Source organism: Perca flavescens, chromosome 17, assembly GCF_004354835.1.
Source record: "Perca flavescens isolate YP-PL-M2 chromosome 17, PFLA_1.0, whole genome shotgun sequence".
In the NCBI taxonomy this organism is placed as follows: Eukaryota; Metazoa; Chordata; class Actinopteri; order Perciformes; family Percidae; genus Perca; species Perca flavescens.
Window position 1 is genome coordinate 23,668,619 of NC_041347.1, and position 6,589 is coordinate 23,675,207.

Consider the following 6,589-nt stretch of genomic DNA (forward strand, 5'->3'; position numbering starts at 1 on the left):
TGTATTTGTGAGTGTCTGTCTAATTGTGTAAGATATTTGACAAACACACAGATATGGTGTTTGTCAAATATCTTTTTTTCCACAATTAGACAGATAGATTCAGGCATGTTTTCTGCTTGCGTGTGTGTGTGTGTGTGTGTGTGTGTGTGTGTGTGTGTGTGATTGTGTGTGTGTTTGAGGGGCTGTGCCTGGACATTTGCTCGCTGCGTGTCTCCAGTATGGACAGGTGTTGGCGTCAGCAGTGTCCAGACTCGTTTTAAGCAGCTGCTGTCACCCCTCTTCTCCCCCAGTTCTTTCCTCTCATCTCTCCCTCCCCCCTGACAGATGTAGCCACACCACCACCACCTCTCAGCTTTTTATGGGCCCAGCCTGTTTTGACTTTAAATATTTGCCCAGGAGACGCATGTTCTGTTTGGAGTGAGGAGGGGGTGTTGAAGAAGAGCAGGATTGGCTTACAACCTGACACACAACATTTTCTCCATATATCAATATGCACATATATATGAGCACCTCTGGTCATGTACACACACACACACACACACACACACACACACACACACACACACACACACACACACACACACACACACACACACACCTGTATAGGTGGAGGTTGAATGCTGGTTTGTCCTGTTTTTGTCTCACTGGGATAAAAGCAACATTAGGCAGACTACCAGCTAACAGGGGGTAAGAAAACAGTTCACCAACTGATCTGTGGCCCCTGATGGGGAAGATCAGCTGGAGTTGACAGCTGATGGAACTTCAGAGAATTGGGATGTTGTTTGCAGCTCCAAGAAACATCACCTGTAGAAACTACAAATCTATTTGAGCAATTTCCAATTATCATTCAACTTTTCTGCGTAGTGAAGTCCACTAGCTTCAGTGTGTGCTGAGATATCTAATGTTTGAGTCATCATGGGTAACATTAGTCAATATTTGTATCAACTACCTAACTGGATCAAATGACTACCTCTACTGTGAAAGGAGTTGCTTTTAATGATGAAGCCACAGCGAATTAACACCTGACCTCAGTCCCCCTCAGCTCTACGGAGCACTTGATCACCTCCAAGCTCTTTGTTTTGGTTTTTACAAGCTGAAACTTCACTGTTTCGGTTCAATCTCATTGTTCTCATCAGTATTGTTTCCAGAAGAAAGCCTTAAAAAAGCTACTGAACTCTACCTGCTCAACGTTGTGGAGCATTTAGCAGCCAAAGAGCCAGATATTTCTCCCAGGAACTGGCGGAGACCAAAACAAAGCTACAATGTTCACGATATCAACTTTATGAGGTGATGGTATGTCAATGTTGTGTTTAAAGTTTGTTCCACTGCCATGGATGGTCAAAAAAGTGCGTCAAAGAATATTTCACATCACCCAAATAAACGTAGAAATATACTTCCTGATATGACAAAATAATTTTACTGTAACACAAAGTCCACTTATAGCTTTTTCCCAGTTGGCTCAAGTTCCTGATTCTGTATGTGTATGTGTGTATAACTGTAGGTAACTGTAAGTATGGATCTTAGAAGCAGGCTATGTCATTAGCCTATAGTAACAGTACAGTAAACAGTATTTCAGCTTGTGCACATTTTCACCCTTTCCTGATGCAGAATATTAAAAGTGAATTTTTGATTCTGCACAGTAGGTTGCTCCAAGTATCAATCAATTAATGGCTTCACCTGTAGTCAACATTTTCATATTTTACACCAGAACCGCAGTGGAAACACCAGTAGGCTAAAACTATGCATCAACAAACGCTAATCTCAAGGTGACACATGCTTGTATAAAGTGTCTGTTTTTCCAAAAATCTCCAAGGAGCGACTGAAGCTCCTGCTTGTGATCCATCAGAGAGAGAGAGAGAGAGAGAGAGAGAGAGAGAGAGAGAGAGAGGAGGGAGAGAGAGAAGTAAGAGAGGAATGTGGATATAAAAGAATTATATGCAGTTGGGGTTTGGAGTTGAAAGATAATTAGAACAGCAGTGAAGGATTCTGCTGCTGATCCCAGAAAAAACACCTCCACCAGCTGGGTTCAAAGTCCAGGAGGGAGAAAAGACAGAGAGGGAAAGAGAGAGGGCCACAGGAAGGGAGAGATTTGGGGATCTAGCAGAAGAGTGGTGGAGCGCACCTTGTTGTGCCATCTGGGCTGACTCCCCCACCACAAACACATACACACACACACACACACACACACACACACACACACACACACACACACCTTCCCATTCTCCTCCTCCTCCTCTCAGCGCATTAGGACGGAGGAGTAAGGTGGTGGCAATTACAAGACGCAGCCGACAGGAGCGTACCTGGCAATACATTTAACTGTCCAGGGGAGGGAAACGGGAGGGTGAGAGAGGGGAGAGCGGGGGGGGGGGGGGGGGGGAGGGGGGGGGGGGGGGGGGGGGGGGAGGAGGCAGCAAAGGAGGAGTAACAAATGAGATGGGTGGGAAAAGAGACAAAATTAGATCAAAACACACACACACACACACACACACACACATCAGGATTGTTGTGATAATAGCAAAAAAAAAAAAAAAAAACGACTCATCTTCAAAAATGGCCGAGTGAGCAAGTGAGTGCCAAACAGATGCTGGCACAATTGCTGCTATGCTTCCCCCCCACCCCAACACCACCAACTCTACTCCTCACCCCCTTCACCCACCCAACCAGAGGGGGTGTGTGTGTGTGTGTGTGTGTGTGTGTGTGTGTGTGTGTGGGGGGGGGTCTACGGCTATGGATGGCGCCCATATGGCCGCAGCTGATGGGGTGATTGTCGGTATTGTTCACTTTGTCAGCGATCCTGTGTATGCGGGAGAGAGCTAATGATAATGCAGAGTGCAGATGTGCTCCGGAGCAGCCCAGTCGTTAAGCAACAACAGCTTGTGTTTTGTGTGTGTATGTGCGTGTGTGTGTGTGTGTGTGTGTGTGTGTGTGTGTGTGTAAGAGAGAGAGTGCACATGCACATGTGGGTGCCTGGGTTTGTGTGTGTGAGAAACCACAGCTGTCTGTCTGGTGGAGAAGGAGGACCTACTACAGTAGACACACGCACAAGCACACGCACGCACACACACACACACACAGCTGTTTGGGTTTTTGATCTGCATTCTTGTGAGGTAGAAGCTCAAACTTTTTGGTGATTTTCAGTTTTTACATGAATAAACACTTTCTAAAGCAGGGACAGTGATTTCATCTTTAGATTTTCAGTAAAAGCTTTTTGAACAACATGCTGTCAACTTAAAGAATTTTGACGACGCTTTGATCCGATACACAGGATCGGTATTGGCGCTGATGTAAATCAACACATTTACATCAGCGCCAATACTGACAGTTTTTTTGTCAGTATCAAGCCAAGTAAATGCTATTTGTATAGCCCAAATATCAAAAATCACAAATTTGCCTGAAGGTGCTTTAAAATCCACACAGCATATGACACCCTCTGTCCTTAGACCTTCGATTCAGATAAGAAACTCCCTAACAAAAACCTTTTTAAGGGGAAACAAACAAAACAAAAACAGAAGAGGGATCCCTCTTTCAGGACAGACATGCAGTAGATTATGCGATTACAGAATACACCAAAATAGTACAATAAGCCTATGGAAAATCAGGATTATTATATACAGTATATATTGTAAAGTCACAGTCATTAAGTCATTACGTCACAGTGGGCCATCAACTCAGTCTTTTTGTGCCACAGCAATCTCTGGCCTCATGTTACCTTACATGAAAATGATCCCAATAAATTCCATGCAGTGAAAAATACAAATTATAAATTTGGGGAAAAGAAAGTGCTGGTATCAGATTGGTACTCAGTACTGGTAATTGACCTGAGTTGAAGTATCGTAATTGGTATCAGGAGAGAAAAGCTTTGATCATTGCATCCCTAATCAAGTTTGCATGTTCTCATTGTGCTCTGGTTTCTTCACAGTCCAAAGACATGCAGGCTAGATGAACTGGAAACCACAGGTTCGAGTGTGAATGGTTGTTTGTCTGTGTGTCAACTCTGTGATAGACTGGTGACCTGTCCAGGTTGTCCCCACCTCTCACTTGATGTGTCCTGGGAAATGCTCCAAGCTCCCAGGTAAAGACTGTGAGTAAGTGGTGTGAAAGCTTCATGCTGCAGGTTTCTTTCACCAGCCCATGTCCTGACTCTCTGTAATTGCCATGTTAATGTCAGAGGAAAGGGGGTCATCAAGATGATTCCTTGGGTTACCTCAGAGACTTCTCGTTACCATTGTGACAGTTAGCCATGACTTTATGAACTATTGAACTGATTTGTCGGCTAGTAACCTTCTAGAACAAAATAATACAGATGTTTACCTGAGAGAAAAACACAGATCAGTGCATTGCTGGAGACAAACATTGAATTCTCAAAAGCCTTCAAGCCTCAAAACATTCCTGTGTGAGAATTTCCCCACAGACTCACATCACATCTGATAATGTTGTGTCACTGATTAGCATGCCTTAGCCCCTAGTTGTGTTTGACACAGTTGAGACTTGTTGGTATGAATCCACTGCTGAAGCTCAGACACTTCCACTCATTTGAAGTAGATCCTATACTGGCTCCCGACCATTTTGCGTAATGACCTCTTATAATGACGCAATCTCTACTTGCAACCCCTCCTCATGCAATGCATACGTCAATGAGTTGTGGCTGTTTCACCAAATAGTGATTTTCCCTTCTCGGATTTGAATTTCTTTTTAAACTATCCAGTATTTTACAAGAAAAAAGAATAGGAGTCACTGTGAGAAGGTTGTACTTATGCACAGTGGTACTGGGAGTTATATGCTAACCTCAGCTTGCTTACATGCAATTGCAATGCTAACATGCTGATGTTTAGCTGGTATAACCACAGCACCATTGTGCATTGCAACCCTCAGTGTTGGGAAGGATACTTTCAAAACGTATTTCGTTACAGAATACAGAATACATGCCCACAAATGTAATTTGTAACGTATTCCGTTACGTTACTCAATCTGAGTAACATATTCTGAATACTTGGATTACTTCAAGATTACTTCCACATTGAATTGCGTTTTATAAGTGTAGGAATGCGGCTATCACATCCAGCTTACTAAACAGGCCTATAATGGTGTGTTCTTTTTATTCCAACTAGCTGAATGTGTACCTGAACAAGCAGATAGATTATTGTATTGGTAGTCCCAAACTGCATAGCCTACTACAAAAATCGAACTGCAGTCTAAGATACCACAAGCTAATTTTAGCTAACGTTAGTTAGCATGTCAAACGGGGCTATAGTCTTTAAACGGCTCTGGAGCTAGGCAATCAGCACCTAGGAGAATGTAAAGTCGCACGTCAATGTTAAAATAGCAAGGTGACCAGTAAAACTACAGCAGACGACTACCCTTGGCTAATTAAAAAAATAACTTACTTTAAGATGCTTCTTCAGGTTGGAGGTGGAGTAATTTGGACGCTGAAAGGAGGTTGGTTTCGGGCAAGCAGAAGCTGCACGGCACAGTTAGCTGTATTTCATTCTCCCTGTTCGTTCTTTAATGTGAAATGCTGTTTGAATTTCCAAGATAGAAACTTATTGCTGCCCTGGCTCTGTCGTGCCGGTTCCGACTCCATTGTGACCGATCACGCAAATAGCTATTTTTTTCTATTTCATATCGCGGCTTCTTGAAAATGCATTAAGTTGCCTTAATTTATTCAGAGTGAATAAACTCGTGAAATGGAGAAGTATTGTCATGTAATCCATTGATTTTAACAATGTAACTTTATTCTAAATACCAACTATTTAAATTGTAACTGTAACGGAATACAGTTACTCATAATTTGTATTCTGAATACGTAACGCCGTTACATGTATTCCGTTACTCTCCAACACTGGCAACCCTGAACTTATCTAGACAATACTCAGAGGAGCTGTAGATGAGAACGCAAATGTCCAAATCAGTTGGAACGGACGTAACTTTACCCTGACGTTTCTATCATGCGGCTGTAGCGAGAGCGGAAGAATACAAACACTCGAAAAGTGAAGAAGAAGGGTGATTTACACGAAGACGCCAACTAAAATGCCTAACTGAAGAGAGGGCAAGATTCTGGAACTTCTGTCGGTAAGGAGCAGACCTGACAACATACAGTAGGCTACATTCAGGGTGATGAAGCTGAGGCTGGTTATTTCAGTTCTGTTGAATTCGTTTGCACAGAAGCAAAGTAAGGAAAAAAAATCAAAGATGCAACAAGATAGACAGCATCTCTTCTGAAAACTCTTTTTGTTTTGCTATGTTAGTCTCCTCTCCTCCTTCTCCACTTCTTCCCCACCACCATACAGATGGTCCCAAGCTGCCTTCAATAATCCAATGCACATCCATGCCAGTACACCCCAGGCTACACCCCTAATGCTACACTACTCACACACACATACACAGAGACAGTGCCAGTTCCCTAGGCAGGACCCCTGTTTCTCTAGCCCAGATTGGATCAGTTTGTTTCAGCATGGAGCAGTAACACTGGGCCTTAGGGCTCTACATGGGCCTGCAGGGTCCCACGTTGGCCTCAAGTAGCTGGGGCTACAATGGAAAAAAGCTCTTGGGCTTGATTGTGTTATCTTTTGATGATGACGATTGTTATTAT